General features: G+C 40.4%; 1 protein-coding gene across 1 annotated transcript in view; it reads right to left on the bottom strand.

The window, feature by feature from the left end:
• The window catches only part of plekha6 (pleckstrin homology domain containing, family A member 6), a 327,603-nt gene extending 301,836 nt beyond the window's left edge, over positions 1–25,767 (bottom strand). Inside the window, exon 1 of the mRNA XM_039749189.1 lies at positions 25,466–25,767. The gene's annotated coding sequence lies outside the window, so the exon portion shown is untranslated. The remainder of the gene's footprint in view (positions 1–25,465) is intronic.
• Between the last annotated feature and the right edge of the window lie 201 nt (positions 25,768–25,968).

Here is a 25,968-nt window from a genome sequence, read left to right as displayed (position 1 = left end):
ACCATGTCCATCCCATTGTGACTGCAGTGTACCCATCTTCTGATGGCTACTTCCAGCAGGACAACATATCACGTCTAAAAGATCAAATCATTTTGTTTCTTGAACTTGACAGTGAGTTCACTATATTACACAGTTATCATGCCTCAATCCAAAAGAGCACCTTTTTGATGTGGTAGAACGGAAGATTTGCATCATGGACGTGCAGCTGACAAATCTGCAGCAACTACCTGATGCTATCATGTCAATATGGAGCGAAATTCCTGAGGATTTTCAGCACCTTGTCTATGCCACGAAGAATTATGGCAGATCTGAAGGCAAAAGGGGGTTCAACCTGGTAGTACCAAGGTGTACCTAATAAAGAGGCTGGTGAGAATATTATATATATTCCCTTGGGGATAAATAAAGTACACCTAATGTAATTTAGATTATGAGAATTAACACACCTTTGTATTTGCCATTTGTTCAAGTACATCATCTTTATCTGCTTGTATGAAGACCTAATGTTTGCCTGTTCAAATATGTTGAAAAAGTCAACAATTTTAATGTGCTGTACTTACGTTTTCATATGACTGTATATAATAAATTACAGAAGGAGTCACGCGACACTTCCATGGCAACAGACGGACACTATCAAAACCTAACTGTATGTTGTGCCACTTCTTTGCAAGATTGGCTCATACGTGTCTAGTCTTTATTAGTTTGGTAGGCTCATTTCTTTAAGCTTTCTTACACGGATTGCACACACTTAAACTCTGTCACACACAATTCCTTAATATTGAGCATAAGGCAATGCATTAGTGGAGAGCCATGTGATGGTGGCATAGTGGTTGGCATGCCTGATGTTGGACAGGCTTTCACTTTTTGCAACCTAGTAATAGAAAAACTAAGCTTTAGATGGATGAATGGATGAATTACTGAAATTGTTGTATGAAACCAAGATAAAACAGGCATGTTTTGCTTTTAAATGCATAGATTTGCTCTCCCAGTTGTGCATTTAATCATTAATAAAACATTTAAGGGAGTTTTCTAATGGTTCATTGCAGAGGTGTAATTTCTTCCACCTAAAAATGAAGAGAGCATTATCTTGACATACCATACTGATATATATAGGGCCAGTAAAAAGTATTAACACCCTAGTAATCAGTCTCGACCACTTTGCAGTGACCTGTTGATATGTGTCAAAAAGCCTAATTAAATCCGTTGAAAGTGAAAGTGAAACAGTGCCCTCCATAAACTTTCGGACAGAGACACATTTTTTTTTGCTTTACCCCCTGCTCCACAGTTTAAAATTACAAATCAAACAATTCAGATGTGAAAAAGTGCACATTTCAGAATTTCTTTTAAGGGTATTTGCATACACTTCAGTCACTTCATGTAGAAATGAGAACACGTTTTCTACATTCTCATCCCATTTCAGTACACCATAATGTTTGGGACGCAGCCATGGAAGGCCTTTCAAAGCCATCATATTTTGTACTTTGTCACATATCCCTTGTATGCAATGACTGCTTGAATTCTTTGATTCATGAACATCACCCGGTGCTGTGGATCTTCTCTGGTGATGCTCTGCCAAGTCTCCAATACAGCCCTCTTCAAACCCTGCTTGTTTTGGGGGTTTGTCCCCTTAAGTTTTCTCTTCATCATATGGAGGGCCTGCTCAATTGGATTTAAATCGGTGACTGGTTTAGCAATTTAAGACTTTCCATTTTTTAGCTTTCACAAACTCCTTTCTTGACTTAGCAGTGTGTTTGGATCATTATCTTGTTGAAGGATGAAGCGCCATCCAGTGAGTTTGGAGGAATTTACTGAACTTGAGGCGATCCAATGTTTCTACATACCTCAGAATTCATTGTGTGACTGAAGTCAGAACTTCCATCATCAATGAAGTTTAAGTGCGCCAGTAACTGAGGCCATCATACATGCCCAAGCCATAACACCCCAACCACCATGTTTAACAGATGAGGTGGTCTGTTTTGGACCTTGGGCATTTCTTTTTGGTCTCCTCACTTTACTCTTGCCATCACTCTGATCAGGTCCATCTCTGCCTCATCTGACCTTTTTCCAGAATTCTGCATACTCTTTTAAGTTCTTTTTACAAACTGTAATCTGGCTATCCTGTTTGGTTTTGTGGCTGACTAGTAGTCTGCATCTTGCAGTGTGGTCTCTGTATTTCTGTTCATGAGGTTTCCTGCAAATAGTCATCTCTGACACATCCATATCTGCCTCCTGAAGACTGCTTCTGATCCATCAGACATGCGTTTGGGGATTTTTCTTCACCTTAGTGAGGATTCTTCTGTCAACAGCAGTGAAGGTCTTCTTTGTGATTACTGAGCTCACCAATGCATTCTTTCTTCTTTAAGATATTCCAGATAGTTGATTTAGTTAGTCCTGCGGTGGGTTGGCACCCTGCCCAGGATTGATTCCTGCCTTGTGCCCTGTGTTGGCTGGGATTGGCTCCAGCAGACCCCAGTGACCCTGTGTTCGGATTTAACAGGTTGGAAAATGGATGGATGGATGGATGATTTAGTTAATTTCAAAGTGTTACTGATGTCTCAAATGGTTTTTCTTTTGTTTTTCAGCCTGCATGGTGGCTTCTTTGACTTTCATTGGTACAGCTCTTGTTGTTAATGTTGTTGAACAATGGCAACTGCAGATTCCAAAGGGTAGAAGCAAGCCAAGTTATCTTATGAAGCAATAAAATACTCCTGGGACCCAACTGTCCCAAACATTATGGTGCCCATAAATGGGGGATTTCTACACAGTGTGACCGAAATATAAGCACATACCCTTAAACGAAAGTCTGCAATGTGCACATTAATCACGTCTGAATAGTAGGATTTCTAATATTAGACTGTGGAACGGAGTGGTAAACCAAAGATAAACATGTCTTTGTCCCAAATATTATGGAGGGCACTGTATAACAATAAAATGAATTAAGGGGTGAATACTTTTTTAGGCACTGTAAATACCACTCATCGGTCCGCCCATTCATCCAGTTTCAGACACACTTAAATTAGTTAAATGACTGCAGATAGCTTGAGCCCATCCTGCGAGCACTGAAGGTCAGTATATCAGTCCATCGTCAGCATGCTTGTGCACACATCAACGCTGCCGATCAACCTAACATGGATGTTGCAGGAAAGCAGGAGTAGATGGAGAAAACCCATTAAGGACGCACTTAAACGTGCTTCACTGCATACAGTCATTTGAACCTGAGTCCTTTGTGCTCTAGAGGTGGTGCCACCATCCACTGTGCCTCCACCACATAAGTAATCCTTCCCAAATTCATTACAGGCAGATCACCATAAGCACACTGCGACCAGCTCCTCCACTGCTTCAAATCAGAATGCATCACACGCTGAAAGTCAAAACTCATTACATGGCAAGCCTTGCACTGCCTCCTGGGTAGAGCACAACTTAATGACCTTAGGCGTTGTGCTTGACAGGACTGGTCAGTGTTCCATTCTTGGTATGCAAGACGTTCGACTCAAGCTTTAGCTTGCAAGCACCAGTTTCAGTCAGCCTATACTTAGAAGTCATTTAGTGACACATTCCTCCCAGCATTTCTGAAGCATATTAACACAAGGTGACACAGCAGCTGCAAAATGGGCACGTCACTCCGCCACAGCTGGTGAGCGCTGATAATCTGAAAACTGAATTTCAGTTTGAGTGGCTCACTGGTTTGCATCAACTCCTCACAACTCTTGGACTCCAGTTCAGTTCCCTGCTGGGATCTCCTCTTTGTGGAACATATAAGCTCTCACTTTGTCCATGTGGGTTACTTCCCATGATCCTAAGATTAGGGTTACCATATTAATTGAGCCAAAAAAGAGGATAGAGAAATTCAAAAAAAGACTTTCTCTGTATAAGGGAGAGTTAGGGTTCTCTCCATTTACAGTAATTGGGGTGATGCCTGAATGAGGGTATTTACTTATTAATTTCTCTGATGTGTATTTGTGTGAAATGTGTTCTAGGAGAGTGCAGAGGTGCCACCAGATTTGCAAAGCAATGAGGCCGCAATGCTTTTAAAATGAGGAACTGATAGAATCAGGCCAATACCCAGGCCCTACAGTATTTCCACCCTGACACCCAAATTTTAACAACACACCAGAATAAATGTCCAAGTAGATTGAAAATATTCAGCAACAAAAATGTATATATTGCTTATTTACTATAATAACTAATTACAAACACAACAAAGAAAGTACAAAACGAACACCACGCACAAACCCTCTGACAATATTTTCAGTCCTGGACAAACTCTTTACAGCAGGTGATAAAGGGGAATTTTAAAGTGCAATCACCGGTGAAGATGTGGTGGGATATCCCCTTTAGTAAACTGCTTAGCCAGACCATGGATAGAGAACACAGTCCTACCACCAGAGTCCACAAGATAACTGGTCTTCTGAGGTGCGCCTCTTCACAAAGAGCATCGGTGGACTGGATTGGGGAAACAAGAACCCTCCGCCATCCCTAAATCTGTTAGTCGTGCACAATCCTTCTCCGCTATGAACATCCAGTTGATAAAGGGGCTTAGCTGCTGCTGAAAATGAAGTTGATCAAAAAAAATGAACAAATCAAAAAAGTCCTGCCATATCCTTCTCTTCCAGTTTTATGTGTCCAGTGCCTACAAACCCCATACTACAAACCGCACAAGATCCTCTGTGCATACCTGTTTAAAGATGAAGACACCATAGTTACAAACAGGAATCTGAGCGACCATTCAACAAACAGCAAGGAGGGCATACCTATAAACAAATGCAACCCCCGTCCATGGCACTTCTGCAATTTCCCTAATGTGTGCCAACCACTGACCCTATGGCATTACCTTTTTTTGGGTCCATCTGATGATTGGTAAGTATTATTTGGTAGGTAAATTTTTTAGAAAAGGACATGAATTGGAAAAAGAAAACTAGGTTGGGAAGGAGGGACAAATTGATGGTCTTGTAAAAACTACCTGGACGCCTGGATAGGTATCTGCAAAGAGGACAAGTCCAGGGAAACCTGAACATCTGTAACCCTACCTAAAAAATGCAGTTAGGTTCTTGTGCAGTTCTCAACTGATGTGCAGGTACAGCTTGAGGCTGAATGCGCTCTGTGATGGACTAGCGTACCACTTGTTCTGCTGCTGTCAGAACTTTCTCTGATGCATCATGCAACTGTAGCCATGGGAAACAAGTTAAGAAAATGGAATAAATGAAGTATGTTGAGGTTTTGTGTTGCTGAACCAAAAATAGCGACATAAATAATTAATTTTCAAAAGGATTAATCTGATCTGTTTATAACCAAGAGCGCTTTAATACTTGAAACCTACCAGGCATTTCTACTTGGGACTGATCCGTATAAACTTTAAGTTGTTTCTGCACACCTCTATGTTTGATAGCTTATTGTTCATTACTTATAAATTAAACAAAGCTGCATACAGTACTCCAGAAACAGAAACAAAAAACATAAGTTGCTACAATTACATATATCAGCAAACACTATGATTCGATATCTTTTCCTAATTAAGAATCAGGGAGTCAAAAATGACTAGAAATTCAAATAAGCGTGGTAGCCATGGTAGACACCAGACTGTAGTGTATTAAAAACTGTAGAAGGAGGATTTGAATGCACCCAACACAAACACATAAAAGATTCTACAAATAAGCAGAGGTCCTTTAGTCCATTAAACTAAATTATGCCTGCCTCAGATGTCTCCTAAATGCTAAAGAATTTTGTTTCCACAAACTTCGCATTAGCTGGAGTTTTATTTTCATCTGCTTTGTTGCCAACTGCCTTTACCAGATGTAAGATATTTAAGAGTTCATGATTTTTATACGTGTTACAAATCAATTTTATGTTCCTGTTAGCATATCATATTAGTAATACTTGCACTCTTATTAGCATTTCATTACTTTGCTCTTTTTTGCTTTACCAGTCTTGTTTGGTATGTGAATTTGATCATCTCAGCAGGGCTATTCTGAGGTTTGCTGTGAGAGCCTCGATATCAGAAGAATCTGAACTGAGCAGAATGACTGCGATTTTGCCCAGTGATGGACTGGCATCTCCTCCCAGGGTTGCTCCCTGCATTATGCCCAACGCTGTCAGAATATGCTGAGTTCTTCTGACCCTGGAAAGGGACTTGCATTAATGGGTGGCTCCACTGGCCCTTTCTTCCATTAGGACATACTTGATAGCTCCCACCACAAGTTGTAGGAAACAGAGAATAAGAGATAAGCAATGTGCCTTTTTAAGCTAGATAGGCTACAGTTTACTATCCAATATGGAAGTATGGCCTAAGATAATTACTGTAAAAAATAAATACTTGTGTGCTGGTTCTGTTAGTTTGTCCTGTGTTATGACATGGAAAGTAGCTGTTGTTGTGATGCAGAGTCACAACCATGGTGAGAAGGGTAAGTGAGGCCTCCAAAATTCACATGAAGCAGACCCAGAAGAGAATCACTCCAATTCAGCCAACACCCAACTGCAACCAGCAGGCTGTGGCCTATGCAGTCCCCTCAATGGGAAAAAGGCTTTTAAAGTCCAACAATACACTATAAGACCAAATATATATCAAACCCTCCCTTGATGTATTTCCTGATGCTCACTTGAGCTCCTTTTGCTGACCACCTAACCTACACAAACTGCTCATCCACAGCTCACTTCGCAGAGGAGAACCACATTCTCCACAAGGCACGCTGAGATGTAACAGGAGTGGCTGTGTCATTTCTAAATATGTCACCACCCTTGAATCTGGTCCTTCTAGTAAATTCAATATTCAATACTGCGGGCCTCTTTCAATCTCAGTATTTCTTATTGGAAGTGGCCAGCCATCTACATAGGCAGCTAGCAGACTGATTCAGGAAGCACATTTGAGTCATTTAAATCCAAGACCTCACAAAGCTTATGGCAGAACACTTTACAACCCTTGATCATAGCCACACTGATCTCTCCAGTTGTGTTCTTTATCTGGGTTTCAAACACACTTTTAAAAGAAAATCAGAGGAAGTTGAGCTCATTCTCACCCTGGGGTCACATATTTCTCCAGGTCATAATAACTTTTTAATCTCTGCTTTTTCTTCTTTCATCTATCCTGGCTTCTTCCCTCCTTCCCTTCCTATTCATGTAACCTGCTCTTTCCTCTTCAGTTGTATACCTGATGAAGTCTATTCAACCAAAACATTGTGTCGTTAACGTTCTTTCCTTTTCAGCATGGAAGTAACTTTTAACCATTTCTTTTCATTTTAAGAAATGCCTTAAAGGGGAGAAGATAACTGTAAACCTCTGGCTTATGAACAAATGGAAACAAAGAATCTTTATTAAAAACAAGTCTTCTTTAACAAAAGTAGAAAATTATCAAAAGAGAAAAAAAAAGGATTCTTCTAAAAGGCAAACAAAGCGAACAAGCAAGTGATGGGGCGAGGAACCATATCAGAATTGTTTGATGTTAAGAGTGGTGTTGAACAGGGGTCAGTGCTAGGGCCGCTGCTATTCGTGATATTTATAAATAATTTGGATAGGAATATAAATAACAAGCTGGTGAAGTTTGCAGATGATACTAAGATAGGTGGATTAGCAGATAATTTGGAATCCATTAAATCATTACAGAAGGACTTGGACAGCATACAGGCTTGGGCAGATTTGGGGCAGATGAAATTTAATGTCAATAAATGTAAAGTATTACACATAGGAAGTAAAAATGTTAGGTTTGAATACACAATGAGAGGTCTGAAAATCGGAAGTCCACCTTATGAGAAGGATTTATTAGTCATAGTGGACTCCACGCTATTAACTTCCCGACAGTGTTCAGAAGCCATTAAGTAGGCAAACAGAATGTCGGATTACATAGCGGCCTGATGTGTGGAGGACAAGTCACAGGAGGTTATGCTGAAGCTTTATAACACACTGGTGAGGCCTCATCTGGAGTACTGTGTTCAGTTCTGGTCTCCAGGCTACAAAAACGACATAGCAGCGCTAGAAAAGGTCCAGAGAAGAGTGACTAGGTTGATTCCAGGGCTAAAGGGGATGAATCATGAAGAAAGATTAAAAGAGCTGAGCCTTTACAGGTGACACGATTGAAGTTTTTAAAATTAAGAAAGGAATTAGTCCAGTGGAGCGAGACTGTGATTTTAAAAGGAATTCATCAAGAACACGGGGACACAGTTGGGAACTTGTTAAGGATAAATTTCACACAAACATTAGGAAGTTTTTCTTTACACAGAGAATCATAGACACTTGGAGTAAGCTACCAAGTAGCGTGGTAGGACTTTAGGGACTTTCAAAACTCAACTTGATGTTTTTTGAGGCTGAATGGCTTGTTCTCATCTAGATTGTTCTAATGATCTAATATATACAATCCAATAGCTAGATCCAAAGAAGGAGGCAAAATAAATCCAATAAACTAGAAAATTTTAGAATAAATTAGAACAAAAGAACAAATTTAGAACAAAAAGCAGTAGTTTCAATTGACTCCTACAAACTCAATAACAATCTGAGAGACACTGTCTCATACACCAGAATGTGAAGGTGGAGGGCGGCCTTTCAGGTGTGACATTGAGGCCTTGTCCTTTGGGGTTCCACTCTCAGAACAAAAGGCATATTTAGTAAATTAAAACACACAGTACATAAATACTAAATAATGAATAAACATAACAGAAACTATATAAAATTTAAAATCAATACTCCTAAAATAACACAAACTGTAAAGCAGAAAATATACCTGTCCAGTCTGACACATAACAGCTGTAATATCTGCACACAAGCCACACATATTCACTTTGATTATAACTCTAGCTTTTCTTGCAGGCTTATTATGATTATCAGCCACTTCCCACTTTAAAAAAGTCTCAGAGGTTTATGAAATAACTGTCTATTCCAGAGTATCCTTATATACTTAATTAAATTATTCTTTAAGAACTTTGACTCAATTATAAAATAATTCATCTGAAATTTGAAGAGAAAAAATATTCAAGAGGCAACTCTACAAAGATGGCATTGCCTAATATGTAATTTACTACTAGGAAGCAAATACACCCACAATAAAATCTTGGAAATTGGCAGAAATTCACAAATACAAATCCTGTTCTAAATCTTCCTTGTATTCCCTGCTTTGTGCTCCATTTAATACTAATTATTGTCAATTTACCAGCAAGACAGTTGACCGCCACTTATTTATAACATGGAGCCAATGCAGGGCACATTTCAGGGCCTTTATCTGTTGCTCCTCTACATGATAATCACTTTTTCCTCCTTCTCAGACCTACTGAGTGTTTAACTTATGAAACACGTTTGGGATTAAGACACTTAGAGATCTTCATATAGACAACATATTTACATCTTATGAACAGTTACGCTCCAAATTTAACTTTACAGTTACATGCTTTTTTCCTATATGCAAATTAAAAATGTTGTTGAAAGAAACCTACCCAAGCATCCACCTCTCATACCAGAGGCTATACGGATTAGTCTGGATGATGACTCAGACAGCATTTCAACAATATATAAAAATATTTTAAACAATCTACCCTTCAGCGATCCTAGGAAATGGCGGAAAAGGAAACTTTTAGTCACCATCTCAGAAAAGAGTGGACCTCACACTACAAAAAATGCATATGCAAAAACTAGACAAAAAAACTTCAATTGTTTTACTTTTATTTAGCAAAAAAAAAAATCTGCCAATTGGATAAGGAAAATTTGCATGACAAGATTTCTTAGAGTAAGCTAAATAATCATAAATATAATTTTTTTGATTGGTCAATATAAAATAAATCTACAATAAGGAAAACAAGATTTAATGTCATGATATAAGTACTATTCACTTGCTTAGATTTCATTTTTTGCAGTGCAGCCATTCATAGAATACATTCTAGTTCTATATGCACCAAGCATTCCAAAATTCAACTAAAGGTTGGTTACAATTGTCTCATTTAAAGTGATCACAACTGTGTCCAGGCCAAAACCCAACCTGTGAGCATTGTCATCCAGCTCCAGCATCACTAGGCCATATGTTTTTTTTTTTTGGGAATGCACTAAATCAACATCACTTTGGACAGAAATCATACTTCTTGGTGAGAGTCTTGGTGTCGGAGTCACTGCTCATCCACTAACGGTGATATTTGGTGTAGTCCTGGATGGCATTAAAGTACATAGGTACAAGCTGATCGTAATTGCCGATAGAGCCCTACACTGAAAAAAGTATAACATTGATGTTGTTCATTCAACATAAATTTTCTCTTTCAAGCAACTTAAGATTAGTCATTTAGTGTTGTAGCTTGAAATATTTGGTTTCAGATCACAATTAAAGTAAAAAAAAATTTGTTTGTATCAAAGTAAGTTATGGTGGAGGGAATAAACATAAAATTCCTATTTCAGTTAACCTAATATTTTAGGTTGTTTGTGTGCTGTGTATATTCTTTCGGTCAAACTTTCCAGCGTGCTGGCTTTCCAACTGCCTGAAAAGAAAAACACTTTCCTGAGTTTAGTGGATGTGGTTATGCAGGTCTGGTCATTTTCAGCAGCAGACTTTTATAATGGAGGATTTCTGGTAAGTAACCCTGTTTCTTAACTGTTAATTTTAAGTATAAGAACTCATAACGAAACATACTTTCAAGAAAGCTGTAGAAACGTTAATAATTTTTTGTTGTATATTTCAGATTTACACTGCAAAATGCTTGTGTATTTGCACATTTTTAAATAAATGTAAAAAGTACAGCATTGGAATATGTTATGTTCATAATATTTCTAATAGCATAAAAACAGGTTACGAACAATAAACTATTTTAAATTGTAATAACTTAAAAAATAGATTTACTTCAGCATAAAACAAGTGAATTACACCCAATCACTCTAAAATTGTGGGTTCAATAAGATAAAAAGAATTATATTGGTTCAGATTGAAAATATTAAGTGCGAATCCATCCATCCATTTTCTAACCCGCTGAATCCGAATACAGGGTCACGGGGGTCTGCTGGAGCCAATCCCAGCCAACACAGGGCACAAGGCAGGAACCAATCCTGGTCAGGGTGCCAACCCACCGCAGGACACACACAAACACACCCACACACCAAGCACACACTAGGGCCAATTTAGAATCGCCAATCCACCTAACCTGCATGTCTTTGGATTGTGGGAGGAAACCGGATTAAGTGTGAATCATTACTTTAATTGTTTTAGGTTGAATGGAGGTTATACTTTTTTCAGTGTACTAGCACACAGACTACTCTTACTGAACTAGAAGAATCCCAACCCGCCTCCTATACCTCCGCTCACTGGGTGGGTGATGTTCTATATTATCACAAATTTAACAAAAAAACAACTTCTGTTTCAGAGGTTAGGTTAAGCCCAAACGTTCTTTAAAAGATGGCAAGAATTCCTTAATATTATTGCAGCACATAGCATTTTATGTCTGCCAACTTAAGCACCTTGCAACCAACCAAACATCATAAAAGTGCAAATGTTTGGTTTGATTGCTGATAAACGATGCCATATCATCTGTATGAACAGCACATGCAGAACTTTCAAGTTGAATTCCAAAACTTTAAACACAGAAGTATGTGTGGACTAGAATGGTGATCTTCTGATTCTGTCCATAGAGAAATACATCACTGGATGATGTCATTACTATCTAGCAAAACCTATCATCCAAAAGAAGGCTTTGCTGTAAAACCCAAAAGCTGACATAACCTAGAAAGCAAATCAGCATTATTTTTGTAATGATTATGTTACTGTGAGATTTATATTGTGAGATTTTTGAAGCCTTTTGAGACCCTTCCCAATTCGGTGACACGCCGAGACGCAATTGACAAAACTGTCGAGGGCTGCTTGTCCTTCACCGAGGTAACCGCAGGTTCACAGCGCCACAGAGTCAACTGTAAGCTCACCGCCTCTGCGCACAATGCATCTGTCACTCGATTGGTGATGTGAGATTCATTACAAATTGGCTACTGGCCTGGCCCCGGCCCTGCCTGTTTGCTATGTCTGTGTGTAGCAGAGTGTAAGCACCCACTGCAATAAATAACCTTGCTGTTCCTGTTCCATGTTGAATAAAGCTGGTTTTCCTGAAGTCCTGAAGACTCGGCCTCATCTTTTGGGTGCAAGGCAGCGACTCACGTGTCACAATATAACTTGGATGAAAACACTGGATTAATGTCTTGGGAGGGACAAGTTGGCATTCCCTTTCCTGGATGGGACTATAAAATGAATGGACTGGAGGCGACAGCCTTGAAGGACCATATGTGTCCCTGACACACTAAGGGACAGCATCCCTGGGCTGGTGCACCATTGCACACATTTGCAGGGCATACTAGGAATTGTAGTCTCATTCGGAAGGCCCTGTTGGATTCCTGGTGTGCTGCTGGCAATGGATGTCCATACTTTGAGGAGAGTGTACCTGATTTAGAAATGCTTCCTTTGTGCAGTGTTGTGGCATCAGAAATACTCCTGGATCCAGCATAAAGTAGGCCTCCACATCTCATTCAAAGAGTTGCAGTCAGGAGGAAGAGGACAACGCTTGCTGGAGGAGGTTTGGGAGAAAAAGGAAGGAAGCATAAACTTCAAATAAAAGGTTACCTGAACTAGTGACTGGGGTTTGTGTAGTTGTGTTGAGGGTTTGGGGCCCTAACACACTGCCTAGTTTCCACAACTACACAAACCCCTATAAAGGGGTATGACATCCATGCTGGTTGGGACAATAATCCACTGTTGGTTCCTATTGCCTCCCATTCTCCCCTTTTGAGTCACTAGCCATAGAAAGCTCTGTGCACATCAATGACCCTGAACTAGATAAGCTATTTTGGCAATTGATGGATACACAGATGGAAATGATTGATCCATTTTGTAACCCTCTTATCTTGCTGGTGCCTACCTTGATAGGAGGGATTCGAACCACCATCATAGTTACACACTGGGGCAATTCAGAGCCACCAAAGAACCCAACAGGCACATTTTTAGAATATGACAGTGAAAATGGAGTAGCCAGAGGAAAACCTGCATAGATGTCAGCAGAGCTTGGGTTTGGGATTTAAACCCAGACCTCTGAGCCACCATTTCGCCCAAAGTTATTTGTGGGTCAACTTTTTTATATCAGGGATCTTTTAATTATGGTAGGCAGCTTTTTTTTTTTAATCCACAACACCACAATGTTATTTCCTGCCACTTTTGACTTTGTCTACATAGCTGGCGGTGAACACTTTGGACTTTAAACCTCAAGGTTCTTGGTTCAGTTCCTACCTCCTGCCCACTGGTTGGTCCTGAGCCAGTCACTTAACCTGCACATGTGTTAATTGTAAAAACACAGTATACCCTATATATATATATATATATATATATATATATATATATATATATATATATATATATATATATATATATATATATATATATATATATAGGGTTCAGTAAATGAAAGGTACTATAAAAAATCAAGCTTATTATTTGATTTTACCACAACTCTCACATCCACATAAGAATGCAAAACAGAAAACTTGTTTCTTCTTTCTTTGTGAAATGGGGTGTGGTTGTTGAACTTCAAGTCCTCCATTACTTTAAGAAGGTCTGTAATAACAGACTGTTTAACAAGGCTTAGCAGAGGTTAGGCAAAGGCTGAATAAACTCCAGCCATTTCTGTGGTTACGATTCTTGGCTCATGCAATGTGATCAGCGGAGATTGTCTGTGCTGCAGTCAGTCAGAAATTGAATTCCAGGGAGAGCGAAAAAAAGGGAAAAAGCACAGAAAGTTCATTTTATACCATAATTCAAATTGACATTAAAAGTATGAGCTGCATAAGCACAAGAGGCAATGAATGAACTCTTGAAGAAGAAGAAATAATAAAGATGGGATTTTCTTACTGGCACCCTGCAGCTTTCAAATATGAAAAAGATTCAAAAGGAAAGGGGATGCAAATGATCTCAATTTGATCCTTTTGGGAGCGCAGCCAAGCACAAACACACACATACTGTATATAAATATATATAAATATCTACTTTGATTTAATGGCTCCCTGACAGTCTTGTGCATAAACACAGTAAATGTTCAATTCCAAACCTTGGCTTTGTTGCCAAGACATCGCGGCCATTGGCATAATCAAGTTTAATTGTTCTAAAATAATTGACACAGCTACATGTCATATACACTAGAAGGGCGCTAAGGCCTGATTAATAACCCTTTCAAAATTCTGGATTCAACACAATGTTTGTGTTTTTCACCAACAGATGTCATTGAACAAATTGAGGGACAATATAAACAAACAGATTCTCACTGGCTGGCGAATCGAGCGTCGCAAATAAACTTTCTGCCAGTGTTGACAGTTTATATTGGCAGACTAATGAGTGCGCAATCGATGCTTAAGTTGAGTATGTGAGACTGTAATAGAAATATTATCAAAACAGCCTTTTCCACCTAATTAACACTTGCATTGCACAGCACTCTTTGACATCTGACCTGCGTCCATTTTTGTTTGGTTGTGTTTGCATTTCTGATAGTAAGACGAGATTAGGTTCAAATGCCTGCCTGTGTGGAAGTCGCACATCCTACATGTGTCCCCAGGTACTCTGGTTTTAAGATTCAAGGTTTTTATTTAGTCATATTTAATCAAGAACACATGAACTTTGCCTTCTTGGTTGCATCCAATAATGGACAGAAATAAACAAAAAAATCAAGCAAACAGACATGACAGGTTAAAACGTACAGAAAAATTGTACAATATTTACATAGTTTGAAAACAAATTGTTTGCTAGCTGCTTCTAACAGCTTGACAATACCTTTTTACCTAAAATGGTTACATGATGATGCAATATGATAGACTACACTTTTCCTTATTAAACAGACAAATGCAGAAAGGAAGAAAGGAATTTCTGGAATGGTTTGGGTGTCTTTATAAAGCTATCCCCCTGATCTCCTGAAGTTAAGTTTTTCATGTAATGGGTGTCTGTCAGCAGTTGAGATGATTTCCGGTTTTCTGAACAATGCCCTCTGACACACACTCACCAAATCGTCCACCTGAGCCCCAGTAACTTTGGGAATCTGCTGGAGCTTTTTGAAATTTTGATTTGTCAGACCACTAAACCAGGCAATGAAGCTGAAAGTGTTGACAGACTGGATCACATTGTAATGAAAGGGAAACATGACATCCTTGACCAGTTTAAACTGTCTGAGTTTACGGAGGAGAACTGAGCACTGACTGCATTTAATTTGTGGTGTTGTGGGTAAAGCTTTGGACTTCTGACTCTGCAGTTGTGTGTTCAGATCCCACTACTGACACCGTGTGACCACATGAAAGCCATTTCACTTGCCTGTACTCCATTTGGAAAAAGGAAATGTAAGCCGGGGATCTCAACCTCCAGTCCTAGAGGGCCGCAATGCCTGCAGATTTTTATTCAAAAAACTTTTCTTAATTAGTAACCTGCTAATTAACTTCTTTTGAATTCATTTTAGTTGACTTGCACTTGAAGATCAGACCCCTTAATTGTTTCGTTTTCCTTAATTAGCAGCCAAACAATAATGAGATACAAAATGAGCCAAAACATGACCAGCATCATACAATATATGAAAATAAAGAAAGATGAAGGTCTCAGGAATGCTGATCTGCTCAGGTCCCCAAAATATTTTACCAGTGCTCTTAGAAAAGAGAAAATCAACAATTTCAGAAATGTCTGCTATTGCACAATGAGAGCAGCAACAAGCCATGGAATTAAAGAACGGGTTTAATTAACGACAAGAATCAGCACCTAGTGAAGCAACTGTTTGGAGTGAAATTAGTTGGAGTTTGAGGCCCTGACATAGTTGGTCTTCTGTCAGCTCACTCACTTCACATTTCATTAGTGATGGGAAAATGAAGTCTTGTGAAGATCTGAGGCTTTCTCTCAAGACAAGACAAGGCAAGCTCTCAAGAGCGTAAGTGAAACAGCACCCACTGTTTCAGTCTCATGTCACCAGGAAAAGGTCACAAAAGTCTGTGTTCATTTTATTCTGCTAAGGTCCTTGTCCATTTATACTATTTAACTTTTGAACGCCATTTTCTGCTGTTAGTCACCATCTGTCACCAAAGCTCTCCACATCTCTCTCTCCGCACAATCCAACATTGTTGAATGAGAATGATGCAATTTTATATAGGCTAACTGTTAATTGAGCACCTAAAGCTGTCAAAATGATGAAATCCTGTTAAACTAATAAAGCACGCTGTGAAGCACCGAAGACGTTCGAGTTAATCAAAGTCAGAAGCTGTCCTTTCAAAAAAAATATAGTGCCTTCACCTTCTAACTGGTAGCTCCCTTGTTTATCCCATAAGGACCTTGCAGCAGGGGAGTTGCTCTGTCACTGCAGTTGCAGCTGACCTGGACTGGTTAGCTTTCCATCCCCTAGCTATGTATAGCTCCTGCTGGACCGAGGCTCGGGTTCCCCCAACTGCCAGGGCGGTCACGCTGGGGATCGACCTCCCAAGCCTCCCTGATTTTCGCTACCTTCTGTCCTTTTTTGAACACATCTTTCAAGTTTTCAGCAAATTGAGAAAATGATGTCACCCCTATAATTAACGATTTCTAGATTTCATTTTTCATGAGTTTCACGTACACAACATTGTTTTTTTCATAAATCACCAACACCCGCCGCTTGAATCACGCAGTCGCAGCATTTAAATCACGTGATCGTAATCCAGTGTTTTCATTGGTAGCCAGTCTTTCCTCATTGGTCAGTGGAGTTGCTAGGTTTTTGTCTTGCAGTATGTAAAATACTGTGTACATACTAACTTCTTCCATCATGCTATGACCGGAATGAAGACATATTTGGCCATCACTGCTACCTTATAACACCAGGAAAGACCTAGTAACTCCAAAAACTAAAAAAAAAAAAAATGGCAGTTACTTATTTTATCCATTGTACATGAGACCTGTCCACCCCATCTAGGGCTCCAAATGGCCCATCACTCTTTGCTGTATCATTATTTTTAAGATTGTTCTTCTTATTGTTATTATTATTCCATTAAAATTTGCTTCCTCCCCCCATGTTCACCTTGATTTCAAATGAGTAGTTAGTCAGTCATTTCCCAGCCTGCTATATCCTAACATAGGGTCACAGGGGTGTGCTGGAGCCAATCCCAGCCAACACAGGGTGCAAGGCAGGAACAAATCCTGGGCAGGGCACCAGCCCACCTCAGGGCAGGAAATACACACACACACACACACACACCAAGCACACATTAAAGACAATTTAGGATCGCCAATGCACCTAACCTGCATGTCTTTGGACTGTGGGAGGAAACCCACGCAGACACAGGGAGAACATGCACACTCCACGCAGGGAGGACCCGGGAAGCGAACCCAGGTATTCTAACTGTGAGGCAGCAGCGCTACCACTGTTTCAAATGAGTATTTTAAAGGAAAAAGCGAAATGAGTATTTTTAATGGAAAAATCCATGAAAGTACAATAACATTGGCAACCAAGGGATTTATCAAACAACTGTACCAACTGGTACATTATTTGCCTTTTGCACATGCATGCAGCGTTCAAACTGTACAAAACACAATTTAGAGCATGCAGGTAAGCAACACAACAACCGCCATGGTAAGCAATTCCTCTATATCCACTATATTGCAATACGGCTTTAATAATAATAATTCCAGGAGTTCTTCTCCGCACATCCCAAAGGCATTCAGGCTACAATGACTGGTACTGTATATCTATAATAAACTGGCCTGTGATTGAGTGAGTTTGACCTCTGTGATGGAGTGGCATCCCAGGTGGGGTTGGTCTGTGCCATGTTCTTGATGCTACTGGGATAGGCTGTGTCTAGACCTTAACCACATGGGTGAAAGCTTGACCCTTTACACAGAGGCAAATATTTATAGTCATACTGACTAAGATTGTTTGAAGAAGAAGTTATCAATCAAAGAGAATAACTGTCTTCCTCATCAGAGTTTGCTTTGGCAGTCAGTATTGTGTGCCACCTGTTCAGAGGATTCTGGTTTGCTAACTGTGCTCAATCCATCCCTTTCTGGCCTTAATTCAGACCTTCCAAGAATGACAGCCCTGATAATTTATAGTGAGTCTGGAGGCTTTGTGCTGGTGTTATCCAATTAGTTCAGACCCTCCTTAGCACCTTGAACTGTCAGGCTGCCCTCCAAGTGCAGATGCCACCTCACACACGCAGTACGCACTCTCCCGCCCAAGGCTGCTCTGCGTAAATTACTTAACCGTTGCCAGGGAAACCCAGCAGGTTTGGCAGGCCGGAGGGCTGAGTCCGGAAAAGGTGAAGGATTTTAACCCTTGCCTCTCAAGAGTGTGTCTCACCAGGACAATAAGAACATAACCCACACTTCTAGAGAATGACAAATTCTCAAACCCAATTAATCCAACAGAAGGTGGAGGGGCTGTCGAAGCCTACACTGGCAGCACTGGGTATGAGGAAGAAGGCAGTCCAGGAGAAAGTGGCAGTCCATTGTATAGTCAGCCTACTTACGCACACTCACACTCTCACAGGGCCAGTTTGGAATCAGCAGTCAGGCTAAAAGCTATTTACTGTGAAAAAAAGTATTTGGAGAAAATAAATATGTTAAACAACCTTAAAAATTAAATGAAATGTAAGTATTTTATTACAGATGACAAAATAATGGGCTGTTGCTCAATAAAAAGACTTACATTAATCAGAAATACTTGGCACTTTACTCTTTAGTTTCAGAAGAACTGTTTTGGCAAAGGAGTTCAACTTGAACCACCAGATTGCACAAGTAATTCCCATCTCCTCCTCACTGAAGCATCCTTTATCTGAGCTCATAGCTAATAACCAGCATAACAATTAATAATATAATAGTGCTTTAAGACTGAAATTATTATGGAAGACGCTGTATTAGAAAGAGAATGACTGTCCTAACAAACCAGCCCTTACTTTTTGATTTAAAGACAAATCTCACACATCTACAAAGCAATTGATCAATCAGTTTTTTTTTATTTATATAGTACCCTTAACAGGAGATTTTAAAGTAAGTGGGGTTATTATGCAGTGTCATACACACATATTAGTCACTGATTCGATGCCCTATGTCTTGGCTTAAAAATGTTGGCACATTGTTTGCTGCTATGGCTTCACATCTCCAGGGAACCTGAGCTCCATTATCAGGCCATGTCAAGATTAAGACATTTTTATTTAAAAATGGCATTTTCAAATGAAAACCAGTGTCCCTTCACACTAGCGTGTTCACATCATTTATGAAAGTATCTTCATCGATACTAAAACAGCCAAAAACGCATACTGTATAATGTAGATGCTCACCTACATGAGGGAGCATGCATGCATCAGTGGAAAAATCCTTGAAAGGGAAGTAACATTGGCAACCATGGGACTTATCAAAAAACTGTACCAACTGGTAGATTATTTGCCTTTTGTGCATGTATGCAGCTTTCAAACTGTACAAAATGCAATTTAGAGCATGTAGGTGAGCAATGCAACAACCGCCATGGAAAGCAACTCCTCTACATCTGCTATATTTCAATATGGCTTTCATTTCAATAACTCTTTACATTTAAATAGCACTTTTCTCACTACTCAAAGCTTTCTCCACACAGGGAGGGCCCAGGAAGTGAACCCACAATCTCTGAACTACAGTTCAGCAGCAGTATCACTGCGCCACCTGCATGATTTCGTCCAACTGGTAATGAGCAGAACCCAATCAGGAAAGGTCTACATAATCAGGTTCAGGTTGCTGCACCCACCACACGACGAAACAGCTCGGGATCCTGGTTGGCAACCCTCCAAGCAGACACGCGGTCCAATCCCACCCTCCGGAAATGACCCTCAATCTGCCACAGCCAGGTGTTACGTGAGTGTCTCCTTGGGCTGGTCCAGCCACTTGGGTCATCAGCAATGAGGATCCTATGGGCCAGATCACCCTTGAGGAATTGTGCCACATGGCCGTAGTGCCGTAAGTGACGCTCCCTCACAATGCAGGTAATGTGCCTCATTTGGGATTCCATGAACAACCGCTCATTAGACACAAAGTCAAACCAGTGGTACACAAGGACTCTCCCAAGAGACACAGTACCAAAGGAGTCCAGTCTTTCTCTCAGGTTACTAGATAGCATCCATGTCTCGCAACCATATAGCAAGACAGGAAGCATCAGGACTCTAGAGAGTTATATCTTCCTCCTTTAGCAGAGATATCGGGAGTGCCACACACTCCTTTCCAGCGACCTCATGACTCCCCATGTTCTCCCAATTCGTCTACTGACTTCATAGGAGGAGTCACCAGAGACATGAATGTCACTGCTGAGGTAAGTAAACCTCTCAACGAGGTCGACACTCTCTCCACAGATGGACACACTGCTGATGGCTGTGCCTAAGAGGTCAATAAAGGCCTGGATTTTGATTTTTATCAGGACACTCACAAGCCCAGACACTCAGACACCTCACTCAGACTCTCGAGAGACCCAATCAGAGCCTCCACTGACTCTGTGAAGATCACAGCATTGTCAGCAACTTCACCAACAGATGCCCCACAGCCTCTGGATACATAATAAACACAAACAACTCAGAGTCCGATTAAAGTCTGCATTTTTTCAAAGTTTCCACTTTCACCTGTACACATTGCAACAACAAGCTGGCATTTTCAGAAGTATACAGATGTGGAGAGCACTTTTCAAAAGTCTCTGTTTTCCAGGGTTAAAAATATCAAGGTGAAAAAGGAGACTGATTGAAGCATTTCTGGGCCATGCAAAAGCCTTTAAAGGTGGAATAGCCTTCCCATGGAACCCAGCAGGGCTGTCCAACAGGACTACAGCTCCCAGCACACCTTGCAGGTTTGTACTTGGGTGGACCAGTGTCACTTACACACTAACAATACCCTTCTATCTGGTCTATCAGACAAATTCAATATTCAATAACAGGCCTCTTGCCAGTCAAAAAATCATATTTACTGCATTTTTTGGAGGAAGTGTCCAGCCATCGACTATACATAGGTGAATCAGGTGGACAGCTAGCAGACAGTTTCAGGGATCTCGCTCAAGCCACTAGGATCAAAGACCTTACAATGCGTGTTGTTGAACTCTTCACGTCCCTTAATAATAGCTATACTGATATCTCTGTTTTGTGTTCTTTCAGAGGGCTTCAAAGACACTTTTTATAGAAAAACAGAAGAAGCTAAACACATCTCACCCTGGGATCACATATTTCTTCAGATGTTAATGACTGACTACCTTTAAACATCTTCTCTTATGACAGCTTTAGTTAATGCACACATCAAATACCAGAATGGATGAAAAATGTCATCTAGGTGATTTCATTTGTGGAGTGGTTGTTGATGAGAGATGGACTGGTTCGAGAATTTATGTAACTGGTGATCTCCAGGGATTTGCACACATAACAGTCTCTAGAATTTGCTCGGAATGGTTCAAAAAGCATCTAGTGAGTGAAAGTACTGAGGACATCAATACCTTGTTGATGACAGTGATCAGAGGAGAATGGCCAAACTGGTTTGAGCTAACAGTAACTTAGATAACAACTCTGTACAACCAGCAAAACATCTCAGAATGGACAGCACATTGATCCTTGAGGTAGATGGGCTACAGCAGCAGAAGACCACATCAGGTTCCACTCCGGTCAGCCAAAAATAGAAAGATGAGGCTGCAGTGGGCACAGGCACACCAAAACTGGACAGCTGAAGACAAAGAAAATGAAGTCTAGTCTGATGAATCTCAGTTTCTGCTGAAGCACACAAATGATAGGGTCTAAGTTTAGTGCCAATCCATGCAACCAAACTCCCTTGTCACAACAGTCCAGGCTGGTGGCTGTTGTGTAATAGTATAAAGAATGTTTGCTCGGCACATTTTTGGTCCATTAATATTAATCAATCATTGCTCGAATGCCACAGCCTAACTCAGTATTGTTGCTGAGCATATGCATCCCTTCATGGCCACAATGTAACCATTTTCTAAAGACTACTTCGAGAATGATAATATGCCATGTCACAAAGCAAAAGTCATCTCAAACTGGTATCATGAATATGACAATGAGTTCCATGCTCCACAGTGGCCTTCCAAGTCATAAGATCCAAATCCAGCAGAACACCTTTGGGATGTGGGAGAGCAGGGATTAACAGCATGAATGTGGAGTTGACAAATCTGCAGAAACTGAGCGATACAATCATGTCAGTATGGACCAGAATCTCTAATGAATGTCTGCAGCATCTTGTGGAATCCAGGACACAAAGAACGGAGGCTGTTGTGATAGCAAACGGAGGCCCTGCCCAGTATTAGTATAGTTTAGTTAGTTTAGTTTAGTTTACTTTTTTTGCCCCAAAGTGGAAAATAGGTTTGATCCTGTAACATACAAAAGCACATTCATACATCTATTCAAACATAAAATAAAAATTTATATATATATATATATATATATATATATATATATATATATATGAACAGAATTTTATAATAGTTTCACTTATTTTAACATAATTGAATTTGGCTTGTTTAAAACTTTTATTATAGTTTGTAAAAAAATATTTCTGTTTCAATTTGTTTTCAATTTTGGCAGCAAGTATCACTTCCCAGAAGGTAAAATTTGGCAACTACTATTCAAGCAGTGTGTCTCATCCACTTTTCTTTTGCCTCTTTACTTACACAATTCCAAACGTCCTAATTGTGCTTATCCAACTGAATTATATTCCTAAACTTATTTTTGTTAGTCATAGAACAGACAGGAATGACACAGTCAGTACGCTCTCAATATGGCATGTATAGTTCCATAAGATGCTAATTGCAATGTTCATTTTCCACAGCCTACTTAATAAATAGTTGCACTGTTGCCATTTTGTGCACCTGTATTGCATGTTTTATTAAAGTTCAAGTTATTATCCAATATGGGTCCCAAGTACATAAAGCTATCAATACTCTCAAGTTGTTCTTCATTGAGGACCAGTGCTGTGCTGGTTTAGAATTCTTCCTAAAGTCACTGAGAAGCTCTTTTGTCTTTAGTTTGCGGTTCTATTCCTGGCATCACCTTTGCATCCTTTTGGCCTCTTCCTCAAAATGTGCCACATTTGATGTTTTCCCACCACAGGCATTTTACATTCAGGAACCAATGAGTTTCCATACAATGTCGGCCCTGAGCCATTTGTGTCCCTGGACACTTTTTTATGTTGTGCTCCTACAGCAGTACAAGAACTGTTACCTTTTGCAAAATATGTGGGGAGGAGTGATGCAGTGTGAAGAAAGGCTTATTCAAGAGCTCATGGTGGACATGGGAGAACCTCCCTTTGTGGACTGTATGAGATATTATTGCTTCAATGTGGTGCATTGCATTGCACCTGGAAGAGTGAATGCGATTTTGAGTTCATGGGGTCCCCGACTCCTTACTACTTCAAAGCTATCTCAGTTTTCTGGGGGAGATTATTGCTTCAATGTGGTGTATGACGCGTTGCACCAAGAAGGCGGCTATGAACAGTGATGCAGTGGAAAGTGCAGTGCTCTATCTTCACCAATAATCTCCTAAATCTCCCCACCCACAATAGTTCCTGGTTTAACAAAAAGTACACACCCAGAAGCAGGAGCTGATAAAAGGCACCAGCAACTACAAATGGGTGAAGTCACTGTGGTGGGAATGTTACAAAACTTCCTGAGTCTTCTAAATTGTCCCTGGTTCCTGAAAGCACACATTATTAGAAGTATCGATCAATGCCATATCATCTCCAAACTTGACAGCTGAACAACTGCTGTGTGATCCTCTCAAGTGGTTAGTATAGGTGGAGGAGAGTATATCACCGAACCATGTGAAGCTGATGAATAATGAATTGCAAAAATACAGTTGTCAATCTTAACAAACTGCTCCCTGTTAGGGAGAAAGCCCATAATCCATAAACCTGTAACTTTTGTAATTTACTACAGAGGATATCAAGCTTCACACAGTTAAGGATGGAAGTAAAGTCAATAAACAGCATTCTCTCAAAGGATTGTGTTTTCTCCAAATGTATATAACTCTTATGAAGAACAGTCATGACTGCATCTTCCACTGAATACTTCTGTCTGTATGGAAACTGTCATGGATGCCAAGAGGAGCCAGCCCATAAGGTAAGGTGAGCAAGAACCAGCACATATCAGTAGAGCGTTCCTAAGAATTTGCTCAGTGAGCGTATATTTGGCTGACGTCTTTGTCTAAGACAGTGTTTCAAAGCAGTCTTCATTATGAGTGCTTTCATATATTTTTTCTTTGTTTTCCAACTATAGGACAGGCGACTGCTCAATGCCCCAGGGCCAGTCAAATGAAAGCATTGTGGCTTAACATCTAGTGCCTTAGCCACGGCGCACTTCAGTACCCTTAATAGCATTCAAGGTTACTTGTCTTTCCAGACCCTAAAGCACACAGATGAAGTGTGCCAATATTTTGCCAAATCTGATCAATGCATTCCATACCCAGAGGTGCATTTGCACCATTTACCCTACTTTGCTTTGAAACCACCTTTAAGAAGACAAAATGGCAGATAGTAAGACGTTCCCCGCGTATATAGAGTGCACAACTAAATTCAGCAGAAAAAGTAAGGAAACACAAATAAGAAAGGATCTCAATTTTTCTAATGAATGCGAACTTTAGTGAAAAAGAAATGCCATGTGTGATGCCATCGTCCTATTCAGACGCAGCCTGTTGAGGTTTGCGTCTTCTAGTCACACACTTTGAATGCACTTCACTTTGCAGCATCACATCCCTTCAGCTACAAAGGACAAAAACGAATAAAGTAGCCCAAAATTTTCTAACGGGATTATGAAGAGATACAAAGAGAACAGTGACACAACCTGTGCCGATGTCGGCTCCTGTTTGTCCTGTTTATAATTCTGAAGGTTTGCAATAATAGCCTGTTATAAGTGCAGCAGTGCATTTAAAATGTGCCTGCCACTTTCCAAATAAAATAAAAGCCTGCTTCTGTGCTGTGCCTACAACCTCAGACTGCTCCCTACTTGACTGCTATTTGCTTTTTCTACTTTAATCCTTTTCATTCTGATTGAATGGCATCGAGGAGAGAAAACACAACAATCTAATTATGCATGCAATCATTTGAAGCAATTAAGCAACCTGGACAGAAACCAAACCTCAGCAGACGCGGAGACAGGAGCACAGATAGCATATTGCTCCCCTGTCGGTGGGGACTGCACTTCATTCCTCCTGCTTCCCTCCCAAATCTGCATACAAGCACAATGTTCAGACAACAGGGACACCGGCGACGCTTTTATACATGGGGGCAAAAAATGCTGTGCCCCTCCATCATGGAACAGGGATGTGTGCCGGCAGTGTGATTTACTGTGGCAGGAAAACAACAATTCAGGGTAAAGCAACAGATTGAGACAGACACCGGAGCATGAAGAAGTGGAATGAAGGAAACACAAACAAGGAAAGACCATAAATGGGATTGACTGGAGAGGGACAGATGGATGAATGAAAAGCAGAGTGTGGCTCAGGCCGATTGCTTAGCGCTGTCTGCCTCCTGAAAAGACACTTTCAAAGCCAGACTTACCAGCCACCTGCTGTTTGTTCTTTTCTGCTGGAGCTCACTGAGATCTTCAGTCGAACCTTCCTCAGTTCTACAGACGGATCGGGAGTCCTCTCCTCCCCGGTATAATTTGCCTTGCAGTAGGAACGGCATTAAAGAACGGTGATGATGTGGTAAATTCCAGCCGGAGTAGGGATGCTTCTCAAAAACAAGCATCAGTCAGAAAAAAGAGGGGAGGGGGGGAGTACAGGAGAGCAGCAGCACAACTGGGCATGCTCAGAGAAAATCCCAAGGTATTTAAGTGTCACATGACACTGCCAGAGCTGTCAGTGACAATGAATAGTGGCTCGTTATAGGAAAGGAGAGATGAAAAAAAAAAATTAAAGAAGAATTGCGCTTAACCCCGGAGGTGCCAAAGTGCAAAATCAATCCCTGTGTTCCAGAGGATGAAAGCAACTCTAATCAACCATGCTGCCCAACCCCACCCCCAAGGCAACCGGCCAGCCAGGGTTCTGCTTACAAACCAG

Source organism: Polypterus senegalus, chromosome 3, assembly GCF_016835505.1.
Source record: "Polypterus senegalus isolate Bchr_013 chromosome 3, ASM1683550v1, whole genome shotgun sequence".
NCBI classification, from domain to species: Eukaryota; Metazoa; Chordata; class Cladistia; order Polypteriformes; family Polypteridae; genus Polypterus; species Polypterus senegalus.
Note: the sequence above shows the minus strand (reverse complement) of the source record. Positions and strands in the feature narration are given on the sequence as shown.